Genomic DNA, 17485 nt, shown 5'->3' on the forward strand with positions numbered 1-17485 from the left:
GACAGCCAAGGCTACACAGAGAAACTCTTGTCTCGAAACAACAACAACAAAGGGCTAGAGAGATGGCTCAGCAGATAAGAGCACTGTCTGCTCCTCCAGAGGTCCTGAGTTCAATCCCCAACAACCACATGGTAGCTTAAAACCCATCTATACTGGAATCTGATGCCCTCTTCTGACATATAGGTATACACGCAGATTGAGCACTCATCCGTAAAATAAATAAATAACACCTTTAAAAAAAAACAAAACAACAACAACGAAAGGTTGCGGACTTGGAGAGAAGAGAGCCAGAGTTGCTGAGGGGACTCTGACCTACAGAGCAAAAATAAAGGTCACTGTTGACTGAAGCTGGGATTTTGCTGTGAGCTGCACTTCCCACACAACAGTTGGACCGGCACATGTAGGTGGCAGAGATGCTGGAGTAAAGAGGGTATTATAAGATGGTATATAGTGGAGAGGACAACTCTGAGTCCGGGGCCAAGGTCCTCAGTGACTGAAAAGGAGAGGTCGGCAAATGGGTCATAAAGGATAAGAGGACTTGGGTCCAGCAGTAGGGGATTGCCTAGTATGTGCAAGACCTTGGGTTCAGCCCCTATGCACCCCACTGCTACAGACAAAACCACATGCCTGTAATCCCAGCACTCGGGAGGCAGAGGCCGGAGGATCGCTGTGAGTTTGAGGCCAGCCTGGTCTACAAAGGGAGTCCAAGACAGCCAAGGCTACACAGAGAAAACCCGTCTGGGCGTGGGGGGGGGAGGGGGAAATGAAACATTGTCTCAGAAAACAAAAAACCAAACAAAACAAATAACAAAAAGTATCAGTCTCTTTTAAAGTATCCAATCTCTAAAATTCCAAAATCTTCCTCTCTCTTTCTCCCCACCTGCCTTTTTTTTTTTTTGAGGGGGTGGTTTTTCAAGACAGGGTTTCTCTGTGTAGCCTTGCCTGTCCTGGACTCACTTTGTGGAGCAGGCTGACCTTAAACTTATAGCAATCTACCTGTCCCTGCCTCCCTGAGTGCTAAGATCCCAAAATCTCTTTTGAAAGTTTAAAGTCAAGCAGGGCGTGCACGCATGGTGGTGCACACCTGGTGGATCTCTGAGTTTGAGATCAGCCTGGTCTACAAAGAGAGTCTAGGACAGCCAGGGCTACACAGAGAAACCCTGTCTCGAAAAACCTTTTTTAAAAAATTGTGCTCTTTAACTGTGAGAACTGTTTCTTACTCAACCATGCCCACCCAGCCACCCTCTCACCCAACGTGGAATACTGCTGACAAAGACATTGATCGTGAACAAATCAAAATAATCATGATTAACACACGCCAGGCTCCTCCTTTGCTCAGAAAGGTTCCTATGTTTTATTTATTACAGCAACCTCCAGAGAACATGAGTAAGTCCCTGGCTCCAAGTGCACACAGCTGGTTCTTTAAGTGGGGGAGGCAAAGTGTAAGACCAGCTCTGTCAGCTGCAGAGGCAGAGTCTTAACCACCTGCTCCCCATACTCAGAGCTTTCCCCACTGAGGGAGGCCGACACAAAAAGAAGGAAGAAATCAACTGCTTCAGGCCAGTTGTGGCTTTTGACCACTGACACATAGCTGCCTTCCTAACTTTTCTCTTTGAAGTTTTGGGTGAGGGCCTGAGTCTCCGCAGAAGCTGAGCAGGGGCGCAGAAGCTGGTTTCACAGGGCCACTGCTGGGACTGTCCCATGGCTTGCACCCCACGCCTTTCCATACCTACTGCGTCTCTCCAGTTGGTGTGGGAGGAAGTGGAAGAAGACAGGGGAGAATTCTGGGCCCCGGGAAGTCACAAGGGTAATTTGGCAAGCTGCCTGGACACTCCATACAGAGCGAAACTGAGGAGGAAGCAAAAGGACAATGGACCATTATTTCTAGCTGTGGGAGGTTGGTCAGTGTGGCACAGGGTGACCTGCCATCCCTCCAGCAGCCTGTACTGAGCTTTAGTTGAGAGTAACTAGGCTTTAGATGATTCACAGCCTATGTCTGCAGCAAGGACTGGAGGGTAAAGCCAGCTGGGCCTGGCCGTGAGGACTGCCCTAGAGGCCTCCCTCTTCCCTGGTCTGCACTGCACACTGAGCACACAGCACTGCCTCTGCCCTTCCCCAGGAAGCAATCCACACCCTGGACTCCACTCCATGCCTTAAACCTGACAGCCTAAGCTGGCACAGCCTTGTTTAATGCTAACTCCACAAAGAATTAATATAATTTTGTTTGGTTTTGTTTTCTTTTGAGACAGGGTTTCTCTGTGTAGCCTTGGCTATCCTGGACTTGCTTTGTAGACCAGGCTGACCTCGAACTCGCAGCGACCCGCCTGCCTCTGCCTCCCAGTGGTGGGATTAAAGGCATGTGCCACCACCGCCCGGCTGGCTGAATTAATAGAATTTATACACACAAAACAACTGAGATGGGATGGATTTGGAAACCAGACGAGTTAAACCAACATTAATCCACTTCTCTAAGTAGAACTTCTCCAAGCCCAGCCACTCTGTACGACAAATCAAAGAGAACGCAGAACAAACCCAGGTCTCGCAAGGATCTTGAAGCCAGGGTCCCACAGAAAGTTTGCCAATCAAACACCATCCCCAACATGGCCACCCCGAAACTTAACCAGCTCTGGGTCTATCCTGGTAACCATGAAAACACTGTTTAGATCTACTGTGGTGAGGTGCGGGACTAGTGCGTGGCCCAGCTACTGCCCACGAGAACCTACTGAGAGTCACACAACCGCTCCCAAGCATGACGGGAGCTCTTATAATGGTCCATCCCTGTAAAGCTCATGACTTGTCAATCAAGGCACCTTGGCTTGAAGATGCGTTGTCTTAGCTGGTTCCTCTTAGGACTGTAACTGCTTGGACCGTAATCGGAAGCCTCGCCCCTTTCTCTTGAAGCCTTCACCACATCTCTTGTTGACGTTACCTCACATGCCATGGAGCATGTGTGGAGGTCAGAGGACAACTTTCTGGAAGTCCGTTCTCTTCTTCTACCTTTATGTGGGTTCCGGGGATCAAAACCACATAGCAAGTACCTTTATCCAAGGAGCCATCTCGCTGACCTTCGACACATCTGTCGCACATCTGTCTAAGCCACCTTGGCATCTGCTGCTCAAAGGGCCTGCACTAGTCACTCCACTTGCCTCAGGTGTGCTGATAAAGCCTTACCAGGCCCAGCTCCTCCAGGGGGCTTCCCGGTACACACAAAGAAGCTCACAGACTCTGGGAGACAGCAGTGAAGGTTTGAACCCTAACTCTTGAGGGAGCCCCTCAGTTAATTGTACAGTGAAGGGTTATGACACCAGCGAGGACCGAATGGAATGTAAGAGCGCTGGGTGTGCTGCAGGTATGCAAAGAGCAGACTCACTGGGTTATTTACAGGGACGGGTGGGTTTTCCTCACCTCCCTTGTGAGAGTATAAACTCCTGAGAGTAGAGAGCGAGAGCCGTGCCTTCTGTAACCACCGAAGGGCCTGAGGAAGAGGATTCACTCATAGGGAGTAAACAAACAGGTGAATTATGGGGCGAGGGGCTGGCTCAGACAAAAGTGACAGGGGATCCAGTCAGAAGCAGGCTGAGCCTTCCAGTAGATCAGAGAAATGTAAGCATGGTTGATTCTTCATAGCCATCGCTCCACATCCATAGAACCAAACATGTTTATTATTTATTAAAAAAAAAAAAGTGAGGCCAATGGGTGGAAACTGCCCAGCAGGTAAAGGGCTGTTGCCAAGGCTGACAATCTAAGTTTCATCCCTGGGACCTGCAGGGTGTAAGGGGAGAATGTTTTGTTTTGTTTTTCGAGACAGGTTTCTCTGTATGCCCGTGGCTGTCCTGGACTCATGTTATAGATCAGGCTGGCCTCGAACTCAGAGATCCTCCTGCCTCTGCCTCCTGAGTGCTGGGATTAAAGGCGAACACCACCACCACCAGTCGAGGTGGGTTTCTTTAAACCCTACAGGCCATAAGGACTAATTTAGCAATGAAAGCCTTAGCTCAGTGCAACTAGGGAACAAAGCCAAGGTAGGAAACCAAAGGAAGGAAATTGCAAAGGGCTGTGATACAATGTGCCAACAAAAGAACACAGTTAAGACATTAAGACTACCGTCTTTCTTGCAAAGGTCGGAGCCTGACATCATGTTTCATTCAGGATGCCAAACCACCTTGGCTTAGGCCTTTTCTTTCTTTCTTCTTCTTTTATTTTTTTCTTTTCTTTTTGTATTTTTTTATTTTGAGACAGGGTTTCTCTGTGTAGCCTTGGCTGTCCTGGACTCACTTTGTAGACCAGACTGGCCTCAAACTCACAGTAATTCACCCGCCTCTGCCTCCTGAGTGCCGGGATTAAAGGTGTGCGCCACAATACCTGGATAGGAGTTTTCTTAAAAATCTGTCTTGCTGGGCACAGTGGCGCACGCCTGTAATCCCAGCACTCAGGAGGCAGAGGCAGGCAAATCTCTGTGAGTTCGAGACCAGCCTGGTCTACAAAGCGAGTCCTGGACAGCCAGGGCTACACAGAGAGAGACCCTGCCTTGGCAATCCAAACCATGAGGGTTTCCACAGTTCCTCACTGTGGCTCTTGGTAGGAGGAGGCTCCCGGGATTCCTCTGCTATCTCTACCTGTGTGCCCATCTGTAGTTCAACCCCTAGAGAGGCTCAAGGAAGGATTTCAACCTGTTTCAGGGCTTAACGCTCTGCTGGGAGGGGAAGCTATTTCCCAAACTTATTCCTTGAAGTCCCATCTCCATGAAAATGTTATCAACATGCAGAAAGGTGAGGCTGGGTAGGTGCAGCTCAGAGGGTTCAATCCCTAGTTCCCTCTGACACCAAACAGCTCTATAGCAACAGTAAGCAAACACTCTATAATCTGAAAAGCTCTAAGATCTGAAACCTTTCTTTCTGGTCTCAAGTAGTTTTAGAAAACACTTGATATTGACCCATTAATATTTTAGCTCATTAATACTCATAATAGCCACCCCCGGCAATTATGACAGATGGCTCAGCAGTTAAGAGCATGAACTGCTCTTGCAGAGGACCTGACTTCTGCTCCCAGCATTATCAGATGCATGTAAGAGGAGGCATGCCTTAAAGAAACCCTGGGCGGGACTGCTCCATGGTAGGGTTAAGGGGAAAGTTTTTATTTGTATATATGAGAGGAAAAACAGCCAGAGGCATCTGGAAGAGTCTAGAGTAGGGAAAGAAGAAAACTGCATACGGCCAGCAGACTGGACACGGCCAGGGTACTCGTGAGAGAGAAGGGAGAACAGTCAGAGTCGCAGTTAGCAAGGTTAAGACCCACTGTTCTAAAAGGACTTACTTACTATTTTAAATTGTATGCACTTATGTTCATATATGGTGCTTTAGCTATTTTATTGGGTTCTTATGCCTCTACCTCCCTCCCAACCCTTACTCTACCCTAATCCCTTTCAAGCCTCCCTACCTATGGAGCACTACCACTAAGCCTATGGAGCACTACCACTAAGGCAGGAGAGAAAGGAGGTTAGGGGGGACGGGGCCAGAGACCTCTATAGAGTACTCCCTGCTGATTAGAGACACTGAATTCTTCGGGGCAAGCCCAATCTTTTTTTTTTTTTCCCCGAGACAGGGTTTCTTTGTGTAGCCTTGGCTGTCCTGGACTTGCTTTTGTAGACCAGGCTGGCCTCAAACTCACAGCGATCCACCTGCCTCTGCCTCCCAAGTGCTGGGATTAAAGGCGTGCGCCACCACTGCCCAGCTATATCTGTGTTTTCGGATGACCTTAGGTGACCCATGTGAGGTGAGGACTGTGACCCACAGGTTGAGAACCGCTGTTTTAGAAGTTTGGCTCTGTCTTTGTTTTAAAAAAAGGAAAGAACTATTATCACCTCAAAGCTGAAGGTAGAAAGGTTAAGTAACTTCCCAAGATCACACAGGTGGTAAGCAAAGGAGCTGGCATTTGAATCTAGGCACGTGGCTTCAGTGTCTGAGGCCACGGTGGCTCGCTGCTTTCCAGAGACTAGCATCCTCATGGCAAGTGAGGACGCAGAAAGAGGGTGGTCTGGAGACCTGAGCGAACTCAAACACAGTTCCATTACTCACTCAGGACTGAGACAGAAGCCATGTCTCTCTGCTGTGAGCCACAGTGTTCTAGAGTGTGCTGCTGAAGGCCGCCTGCCATTCTTACTCAAAATGTAGCAACAGGAAGGATTCTGGAGATAATGGGGTGGACACGGTGGCTGAGTTCAGAGTAGGGAGGCCAAATGCAGTACTTTTTTTTTTTTTTTTTTTTTTTTGAGACAGGCTTTCTCTGTGTAGCCGTGGCTGTCTTTGACCCTTTTTTGTAGACCAGGCTGGTCTTGAACTCACAGTGATCCACCAGCCTTGGCCTACCCGAGCGCTGGGATTAAACGTGTGCACCACCAACTAAATGGCCTTTTCTGTAGCATTCAATAAAAAGTGCTTCTGCGAAGCTGCTAGCATTCAGCTCCCCAGAACTGAGCCCTTGACCCTGAGAAGCCAAAGTCCGTCCTGCAGGGTTCCTCTTATTTTCATTGTCCCAAGGAAGCCAGAACACCAACAGGTCACAGCCATGATGATCTATCTATTAAAGTCCTAGTGGCCAGGCAGTTCTGAACACCAGGAAAACAAGGGATCAAGACAGGGTCGGGGGGTGGGGGAGGGACAGAGCTGTCCCCATTCACGGATGATGTGACTATCTATACTATGTATAAAAAAAATTATAAAGATCTTGCAAAAGAGGGCTAGGAAGATGACTTAGTCAGTAAAGTGCTTGCCGTGCTCACAAGGACCTGAATCCGATCTCTAGGGCCTGTATAAAAAAGCCAGGCTCGGTGTTGTGTGGTTATAATTCAGTGCTGGAGAGGTAAAGACAGGCAGCCTAGCCTCCACAGCACTTTCAAGGCAGACCTTGTCTGAAAAACAGGGGTACACAGCATTTCTAAGGTATGTCCAGCCTCCACATACACTCGCGTCTGCACACACCACCACACCACCACGCCCCATGCAGCACCGCACACTACCATACCATAGCCACACACACACACACACACACACACACACAATCTACAAAAGAACTCTCTAACTGAAAGGACTCTGTGCAGCCCAAGCAAGGCAAGTTCGGCTCTGGCAGGCCTGGCCTTTCTCCCCATCCCCCCTGCCTTGCTAAAAACCATCACATTACATTCCTAAAGCCAGCCCCAAAGGCTGATTCCCTTATTTGGCCACTTCCTCCTTTCACTGCTGACTACTAAGGTCCAGCTGTCGAATTCTTGGAATCCAGCAATCAAAAGCCCCCTTTGCCTCACCTAACTAACATGCTCAATTAAAATTAAACACCTCATCCTAACATGGGGTTCCCGCCTTTGCCTTTATAAGCCACCATTTTTCCTGGGCCATGCCTGTCTCCTCTCTCCCCAGAGGCAGCCTTTTGTCCCACTCGAGGACAAGCACTCCTTCCCCATCTTCCTTGTCTCTTTCCTCCTCTCCTTTGCTCCCGTCCCCTTCTCCCCCTTCCTCTATCTCCTGACTTTGTCCCTTATCCCTGCCCTCTGTCCATCTGGGGCAGATATATTTCTTTTGTGCTAAGAACGTGGTCCTGGGGTTTCTTGAGCTGACTCCAAGCTTCCCCCTACACTTACAACCTGCCAATAGCATAGGATATAAGGTCAGCATCCCCAAATGAAGTGCATTTGTAGATACTAAAATTCTACAAGTGAAACTCAAAGAATAAAACTCAGGACTCAAACCGCTTGGGGAGAAAACCTGCAGTGATCATCTGTGCAGAGCCTGTAATTTACACAGTGCCTTCACCAACGGAAAGAGGAAGCAGGAAATGAGACCTCAGGAAACACCCAAGGCTTGCTGAAATGCCTCAGGTGCCTCAAGAGAAGAGTAGATGGAGGGCCCGTGAGATGCCTAGCAGTTAAAGCACCGGACACCAGGCCTGAAGACAGGAGCTCCATCTCCAGGACACTTACGGTGGAAAGAAAGAGAGAACAACCCACATACGGTGTTCTCTGACCTCCACATGGGTGCCATGGTGCACACATGAAATAATAAAATGTAAGAAAATGTGTGGGCTGGAAAGATGGCTCAGTGGTTAACAGCACTGTCTGCTCTTCCAGAGGTCCTGAGTCCAATTCCCAGCAACTACATGGTGGCTCACAACCATTTATAATGGGATCTGATGCCCTTTTCTGTAGTGCAGTCATACATACAAATAGAGTGCATATCTACACAAATACACAAATATACAAATAAATCTTTTCTCTTTAATGTAATACAATTTTTAAAAAGATGCCTAGTATTTGGGCTCAATGGTGCACACCTGTAATCCCAGTACTTGGGAGGCAGAGGCAGGCAGATCTCTGTGAGTTCAAGGCCAGCTGGGTCTACACAGAGAAGTCCTGTCTCAAAAAAACAAAAACAAAAAAATATGCCTATGTGTCTTCTGATTAATGCCTCCTTATGGAGAAAGAACTGGAGGCTCAGTAAACTAAGAACCTGGCAGAAATGAAAATTCCTACCACATGCAGAGTCATGCTGCTGCAAATGGCAGCTGCATCACAGTGACAGAGGGACACACATGGCTAGAGATCTGGAGCACCCTCTGCTGGTTTCCATCTGCAAGAGATGAACTTGGTACCAAAAAACCAGGCTCTTAATACCAGCCTGTAGGTTTTTTTTTTTTTAAGTTTGAGGTAAGTTAAAAAGCAGTTCTCAATATCTACAGCATTTCACCCGCGGTGGTGGCGTACGCCTTTAATCCCAGCACTCGGGAGGCAGAGGCAGGCGGGTTGCTGTTAGTCGAGGCCAGCCCGACTATACTTACGCGGTCTGTCTTCTCAACAAGTGGTTTTACCGCCAGAATGTCACCAACCGCCACCTTATTTTCGGAGATTGGGTCTTGCTATATAGATCAGACAGGCCCAGAACTCAGGAAGACCCACCTGTCCCTGCCTCCTGAGTGCTGGGCCTAAAAACGTGCACCACCATGCCCAGCTGCCCATCTTATTTTCTGAGATAAGATCTTTCAATGAAAATGGAGCTCATGGATTCTGCTAGTGCAGCTGGCCAGGAGGCCAGGAAATCCTGCCTCTGCCTGCCAAGGGCTAAAATTATAGGCACACATCGTGCCCATCTGCCCACACGCCATGGGGGGTGGTGGGGGAGGAAGGAAAAGACAGAATTTAGATCCACTCCTGGGGTAGCAAACACTGACCAAGGCCTTGCTAGAGCCCCCATTTTCCCATTTTTAATTATTTCTTTTTATTTCTGTGTATGACGTATAAGTGGGTTTTTTGGTTTGTTTTGTTCTGTTTTGTTTTTGTTTTGTGGGTGTTGTTGTTTTGTTTGTTTGTTTGTTTGTTTGCTTTTTCGAGACAGGGTTTCTCTGTGTAACAGTCCTGTCTATCATGGATTCACTTTTGTAGACCAGGCTGGCCTTGAACTCACAGTGATCCGCCTGCCTCTGCCTCCTGAGTGCTAGAATCAAAAGCATGTGCCACAATGCCCCGCTTATACAAGTGTTATCTGCAGAAATGTATATGGACCATGGGTGCCTGGTACCCACAGAAGAAAAAAAAAATCATCAGATTCTCTAGGACTGGAGTTAAAGGTGCATTTTAGCTGCCATGTTGATGGTAGGAACCAACTCTGGGTCATCTACAAGGGCATTAACTGATGAGCTATTTCTTTAGTTCCCCACTCCCACACTGTTTGCTGAGACAAGGTCTGTCTCTGTAGCTGAGGCTGACCTTGCGTTGGCAGTGATCCTCCTGCTTCAGCATCCTGATTCCTGGTGTGCACCACCTCGCTGAGCCCACAGCAGCTTTTCTGAGTCCATGCTTCCTTTTCCTGTGTGCCTTTTCTCTCTTCCTGCGAGTAAAGGATGGAGAGGAGCTTGGTGAGGTTCTCACAGGTAGCAGGCTTCAGGGTCAGACTAGTTGAGTTGCCCCTTGAGGAACCAGGTGGAGGCCTCCTCTACTCTGGTCACAATATAAGGTACTTTGCATCCTCTAAGACCTCCCAAATCTTAACCTTGATCAGAGTCTTCAAGGCCCATAACCTGGGGCCCTAGTTACCTCACACAGTTTACTGTCTTTCTATTTATGAGCCCTAATGAAATTTACATTGGAAAACTTTTCCCACAGAGAATATTGAAAGAAGGCATCTGGCCAATGGCTTGAGACAATGAATCTTGGCTCTGACTGTTGTGTGCAAACCAGACGGCTTGCAAGAAAGTTAGGACCTTGATATAACAATACGTGGCTAGATACTGTTAGGAGTAGAAAAGTTTCTTTAGAATCTGCTGTAAGAGCAATAGAAGGTGGGCTTGGAACATCATGATTTACAGATACTTTATAATAGAGGACTCCTTGGAATTTAGCCTACATTTAGATAGCACACCTGTTGTTTTGAGACTGTGTTGAGAACATTTAGCTCAAGCTATGTTGTTATGACAATCATGGAAACACAATGTCTTTAGCCCGGGAAACTTTATGATTATACTTTGCTGAGAACTGTTTAAGAAATAATAATTAGGCCATGCTGACCATTGTTGGATATTGATTTATTTTTGCTGTATGCTTTATTGTAGGTTATAGAGAACTATTTGTACTTCTTTGCTAGACTGTTTTCTTGCTCTGTTGGTTTTTAAATTCTCTATTGATTGTAAAAGATGAGGAAATCATGATGTAATCTATAATGGAAAAAATATGAACTTCAGTTTAAATAAAGTACTGGGGTTGGCGCAGGAGAGAAGAAAACAAAACAAGTAACAGAGACAAGGAAAACAGAAGAAAATAAAGTTCTCCTGGGCTATAAGATCTTTCAGTTTGCACCACATATGCCTGGGTCTCAGTATTTCTTTTTTTCCTCCATTCCTCAACCTCTCCTCAACAACTAGTTCCTTCAGCCAGCTGTTCACCACCTGCTTAATTCTCCCTACCACAGAGCCACCAAGGCTTCCTCTTTTCTCCTCTTCACTGGTTCCCAGAAATGGTCTGCGGGGTTTCTATTGCTGAGATGAAATACTATGACCAAAAAACAAGTTGGGAAGAAAAGGGTTTATTCAACTTACACTTCCACAGTTCATCATCAAAGAAAGTCGGAACAGGAACTCAAGTAGGCCAGGAAGTTGGAGGCAGGAGCTGATGCAGAGGCCATGGAGGCATGCTACTTAATGTTTGCTCAACATGGCGTGCTCAACCTGCTTTCTTACAGAGCCCAGGACTACCAGCCCAGGCATGGCCCCACTCACAATGGGCTGGAACTTCCCCCATCCATCACCAATTAGTGATGCACGACGTTCATCCCATCACTCGGGAGGCAGAGGTAGGTGGATTTCTGTGTGTTTGAGGCCAGCCTGGTCTACAAAGTGAGTCCAGGACAGCCATGGCTACACAGAGAAACCTTGTCTCGAAAAAGCAGGGGTGGGGGTGGGGGGAAGCCCTGCAGGCTTGTCCACAGCCTGATTGTATTAGGGAGGCATTTTTTCTCAATGGAGGTCCCCTCTTCTCAAATGACCTTGTTTTTGTCAGGTTGACATAAAGCTATCCAGAATAATTGACCCCTTGTCAATTTGAAGCACAAGCACTGACAAGCCACAGGCTTTCCTCTCTTGTTCAACCCCAAGATGGCACTATAATATCAGCATCACAATATAAAACATTTTACAAACTTAAAACTACCACGGTTCTTACAAACTCCAACACTTTAAAATTCAGGGTTTTTGTTTTTGTTTTGTTTTTTCACAAATTAAAAGCTTTTTAAAACCTAAAATCCCTTTTAAAATTCAGTCTTTCAATTGTAGGATCTTTTATTATTATTATTATTATTATTATTATGATTAATTTATTCATATTACATCTAAAAACTGTAGGACCTTATAATATAAAAAAATTAACTATTTCCTTACTTCAAGAGGAAAAGAATGAGGGCACAGTCACGATTTAAACAAAACAAAACTAAACTCTTGACAGTATAAAGAGCTCAATGTCCAATTATCTGGAATTCACTCACAATCTTCCAGGCTCCTACGAAGGCTCTGGGCTCATTTCTCCAGCTCTGGCCTCTGCAGCACACACAGCGTGTCTTCCAGGCTCTGGCTGGCCCAGTCCACTGCTGCTGCTTTTGAGGTCATCCCATAGGACTGGCATCTCTAAAATGCTGGGGTCTTCTGTGCAACTAGGCTGCACATTCATCCTGGCATGGCTCTCTGCATGGTGCCCAGCCTCAGCTTCTTTCATGACCCCTTCAGTCCTGGGCCTTCAAGTGCTACTGAGGCTGCACTTCACCGACGGCCTCGGCTGGCCTTTCACAGTGCCAATCTTCATGACCCCTTCATGCCTTCAAAACCAGCACCACCTGATGACTCTTACACATTACCGAGTTTGGCTGCCAGCACGAGATACAACCTCAGCCACATGAGGAACACAGTTTTTGTGCGCTGACTTTGAGAAAACACATGCCAGCTTTCACCTCAACAATGCTGGTCTCTTCTCTTTCTTTTTTGTTGTTTTTGTTTTTGTTTTTCGAGACAGGGTTTCTCTTGTAGCCTTGGCTGTCGGGACTCATTTTGTAGACCAGGCTGGCCTCGAACTTGCATTGATTCGCCTGTCTCTGCTTCCCCAGTGCTGGGATTATGGGCATGTGTCACTGTGCCCAGCTTAAAAAAAAAAAAAAGATTTCTATTGCTGTGATGAAACACCATGACAAAAAGCAAGTTGGGGAGGAAAGGGTTTATTAAGCATATGGGTCCACATCACAGTTCATCATCAAAGGACCGCAAGCGGGGCAGGAACCTAGAAGCAGGAGCTGATACAGGGGCCAGGAAGGAGTGCTGCTTACTGGCTTGCTCGACCTGTTCTCTTACAGAACTCAAGACCACCAGCCCAGGTACGGCTACATATCTAAAGGGCTGAAACTTCCCCCACTAATCACCAATTAACAAAAAGTACCCTACAGGCCTATCCACAGCCTGTTCTTCTGGAGGCATTTTCTCAGTTGGGTTCCCTTCTCTCAAACGACTACGGTGTCAAGTTGACTTAGCTACGCAGCACGGCTGGTTCTACTTACCACAGACACCATTGCTCCTGCTGCTATTTCAAGCCTCTGTCTAAATGTCACTTCCCTGCCTGCTACATGTAAAAGCCAGAGGGCACTGGGTGGCTTCTTCAACTGTCCTTTGCCTTTTTCTTTTTTTCCAAGACAGGGTTTCTCTGTGTAGCCTTTCCTGTCCTGGACTCCTTTTATAGACCTTGAGCTCACAGAGATCCTCCTGACTTGACTCTGCCTCCCCAAGTGCTAGGAATAGGCATGCTCCACTGCGCCTGGCTTGTCTTTTTTTTTTTTTTTTTAAGATGGGGGTCTCTCGCTGAATGTAGAGATCATTGAATAAGGGTGGCTACCTGGTCAATAAGCTATATGGGTCCTCCAGTCTTCTGTCTCCCCAGTGCTGGGGTTACAGAAGTGCTACAAGCCAGCTCTCCAGTCTCTGTAGTCTGACTCTGGCATTTCTGAAACATAATTTATTACACAGCTCAGGCTGATCTCAAACTTGTGGCCTCTCTGCCTCTGCCTCCCAGGAACTGGCATGGCATGTGTGCGCCACCACACTTGGCTTCTCCTTATTATTTGCTTTTTGGTTCTAGCGCTCTGGGTACCTGAAATGTCAATACTTGCCAGGCAAAGATCATCACGGCACACCTTAGTCAAACGGGTTAGATTTTATAAACTTCCTGCAGCAAGAGACTAAATATAGGAGAACAGAGGGCAAAAATAAAGAGGGCTCCCTATACAGGATTTAGGCATGTGTGATGCAACCCTTAAGGAAGATATGGAAAGCAATACACTATGCTAGATCGATGCTTCTAGAAAGGTAGGGACAAGTAACTGGTGTTTAGGAAGCAGCAAAGCAAGGAGTGTACAGCCATGTTCACCTTTACTGGCCCCATCCTTGGCCGCTGTTGCTATTCTGTTAACTCGCCTGTGTGCAGGGCAGCCCCACTGGACTGGGGGCAGTGACCAGCTGACAGTGTCAGTAGAAGTAAGATCCTGTGGCCAAAGATGTAGTTTTTATCATCAAAGCACCAGCTCTTACACGGTGCTTGACATTCCAACATCGTCCATCTTTGACTGCACACAGCTGCAATGGCGCGCAGTCCTCTGTCTAGGACAGGTAAATTTGGGTCCTTGGAATATCTTACAGAAGATGGTAGCCAGTACACGATGCTGGCAGGTAAATGAGTATCAATACTACTCCCACAGAACTTTAAAACAGACTTTTCCAACTCTCCCTGGGAATAGATAGGGCCTGGCTTTTTCCAGGTCATCAGGGAAAACAACTGGAAATAATATTTTCAATGATAATGAATGGCCAAGTTAAAGATTATGCTGTAAGTGGGAGACATATTCTTTATTCAATTAATCTTTCTCCATCTGGACCCCTATTCCCCCACTCTACTACCCAGGATGAAACCTGAGTTGGTTCTCCTGAGAAACTATAGGTCTTCCAGGAAGCATAATAATTCTGGGTTGTCATGAAGAGCCAGCCGATGCAAGCTTTCAGCGTCTATGGGTTTTTCTGCACGTGTACCTATGCATTAAGCATGTCTATGGGTTTTTCTGCATGTGTACCTATGCATTAAGCACGTCTATGGTTTTTCTGCATGTGTACCTATGCATTAAGCATGTCTATGGCTTTTCTGCATGTGTACCTATGCATTAAGCACGTCTATGGTTTTTCTGCATGTGTACCTATGCATTAAGCACACAGCTGGTGCCCACAGGAACCAGAAGAGGGCATCGGATGGCGTAGAACTGGAGCTACAGTTTTGAGCTGCCATGTGGGTGATGGGAAGTGAATTCCAGTCCTCTGAAGAGCATGAAGAGATGGCTCTAAGCCATCCGAGCCATCTCTCCAGCCCCAGAGGCTTTCTGATCTGCCCCCGCCTCCCCGTGTGTGTGTGTGTGTGTGTGTGTGTGTGTGTGTGTGTGTGTGTGTGTGTGTGTGTGTGTGTAGTCAGCCTCAGGTGGCATTCTCAGGAAATACCATTCACCTTTTTGAAATCAGTGTCTCTCATTAGCCCAGGACTCCCAATTAGGCTATAGACTGGCTAGCACCAGGGATCCTCCTTGTATTAGCTGTTGTTTTTTGTTTTTTTTTTTTTAAGATTTACTTATTATGCATACAGTGCTCTGCCTATATGTACACCTGCAGGCCAGAAGAGGGCATCAGATCACATTAAAATGGTTATGAGACACCATGTTGTTGCTGGGAATTGAACTCAGGACCTTTGGAAGAGCAGCCAGTGCTCTTAACCACTGAGCCATCTCTCCAGCCCTATTAGTTCTCTTGTTGTTGTTGCTGTGATAAAACACTGTGATCAGCTGGGCTTGATGGTGCATGCCTGTAATCCCAGTACTTGGGAGGCAGAGGCAAGTGGATTGCTGTGAGTTCTAGGCCAACCTGGTCTACAAAGGAAGTACAGGACAGCTACACAGAGAAACCCTGTCTCAAAAAAACAAAACAAACCACCATGATCAAGGCAACCTATATAAGAGTTTATCTCAGAAAGCTAGAGTCCATGATGGCCAAACAGAGGCAGCAGGTACAGTGGCTGGGACAGCAAGCTGAGAGCTCACATCTTGAACCACAAGCAGGAAAACAGAGAGGACAAACTCAAAAGGACATTAACTCTTTATTTTTATTTATTTATTTTTATGGTTTTTCGAGACAGGGTTTCTCTGTGTAGCCTTAGCTGTCCTGGACTCACTTTGTAGACCAGGCTGGCCTCGAACTCACAGCGATTCAATCCTCCTGCCTCTGCCTCCCAAGTGCTGGGATTAAAGGTGTGTGCCACACCCGGCCCTGGCATTAACTCTTTAAACTCTCAAAGCCCACCTTCAATGACACACTTGCTTCAACAAGGCCATACCTCCTAAGCCTCCCCAAACAGTGCCACCAAGGGGAACCAAGTATTCAAAGGTCTGAAGGGCGGGGCATTCTCAAAGTACCAGACCCCAGTCTCTACTGCTGGGAGTCTATGTATGTACCACTACATACAGCATATTTAATGTGGGCACCGGGGATTTGAACTCAGGTCCTCGTGCTTGTAAAACAAGCACTTCACTGACTGAAGTTACCTCCCCAGGCCCATGGCCTCTTCTTTTCTAGGAGGAGACTGGAGGCCAGACACCTAGCCCAGGAGCCTTCACTGCATTACAAGATAAGCCTGCTTGCTGTAGACGTCTCCACCCAAACTTCCAGAGCTGCCTCTTTTCCCCCAGAGAGTGAATCATGGAAGCCTAAGCCTGGCCTATCTGTCTCGACAGGCATGAGTCATAGGTTTTTCAGTTTAGAGTCCCTGGCTCCTGGGGTACTGTGCGCCTTTCAGTTCCTGAGAAACCAGGCCACTCCCTCAGGCAGTGGAACATTCAGGCACCTTTGTTTCTGTGTTCCCTCAAAGTCAGCAAAACATATAGAGGTTTGATAGGATAATTAGCCTTAGATAGGTATTAATCTTGTTTTATCCTGTATAGCTTGCAAACGTCATTATCGCCTGGTAACCACAATGGTACTGTTTCTGATAAAAGCATAAAAAGTCCGACTGCTTGCCTGAGAGATGACATTCCCACAGCCCATAATCAGGTAAGCCTGACTCAGTAAGCAAGCAGTGGCACTTACACCCCAGAAGCCCAAGCCCCTACTATGTGTTCAGCCCTGAGTCCTACACTGTGTGTGTGTGTGGCTTCTGTCTTATGCACACGGAGACACTGTAATTGTTAATCTGCATGCTGCTGGCTCATCTCATATTACTGAAACTTCAGAGGGAAAAGGTAAGTTAAAAACTTTTCTAGACAGCTGGGTTTGGTGGCACACACCTTTAATTCCAGCCAAGGGCAGCTAGGGCAGATGACTCTGAACTCAAGGACAGCCTGAACTTCAGAGCAAAACAGTCTCCAGGAATGATAAAGCTTTGCCACAAAGCTTTTACTAAAACAGGATAGTCAGAAATGTATTTGGAAATTTTTCCTAACAATGACCTTGTAACCATTCCACATTTGTTTATCTTACTATTTAAAAAACCCTGTATGGCAGTGGTAACACATCTCTTGAATCCCAACACTCAGGATCCTGGTAGAAGCAGGTGGATCTCTGAGTTCTACAAAGACTCCAGGACAGCCAAGGCTACAGCGGGGGGGGGGGGGGGGGGGGGGAGGAAGGAGGGTGAGTGGGAGAAGGGGGAGGAGGAGGAGGAGGAGGAGGAGGAGGAGGAGGAGGAGGAAGAGGAGGAGGAGGGAAAATTCACAAAGACAAAGCTGAGCAAGGTAGGCAGGCCTCTTGATTCCAGCCCTTGAGTTCAAGGATAGCCTGCCTGGTCTACACAGTTCCAGGACAGCCAAAGTTACATAGGAAAACAGGCTTCAGATACACTTTACACACACAAAGGAACACACCACTCCACATGAGCTGAGTTCCTACTGAT

At 47.1% G+C, this 17485-nt stretch overlaps 1 long non-coding RNA gene across 1 annotated transcript; it reads right to left on the reverse strand.

Annotated features, from left to right (window-relative positions):
* Positions 1-1261: 1261 nt before the first annotated feature.
* LOC311604846 lies at positions 1262-17123 on the reverse strand. The gene is made up of 4 exons (XR_014781700.1): positions 14714-17123; positions 12018-14592; positions 9752-9872; positions 1262-1848 (listed from the first exon to the last, which is right to left on the reverse strand). It is a non-coding gene; the product is annotated as an uncharacterized lncRNA (long non-coding RNA).
* Positions 17124-17485: the final 362 nt, after the last annotated feature.

Source organism: Acomys minous (assembly GCF_964271855.1).
Source record: "Acomys minous genome assembly, chromosome: 9".
Taxonomy (NCBI): Eukaryota; Metazoa; Chordata; class Mammalia; order Rodentia; family Muridae; genus Acomys; species Acomys minous.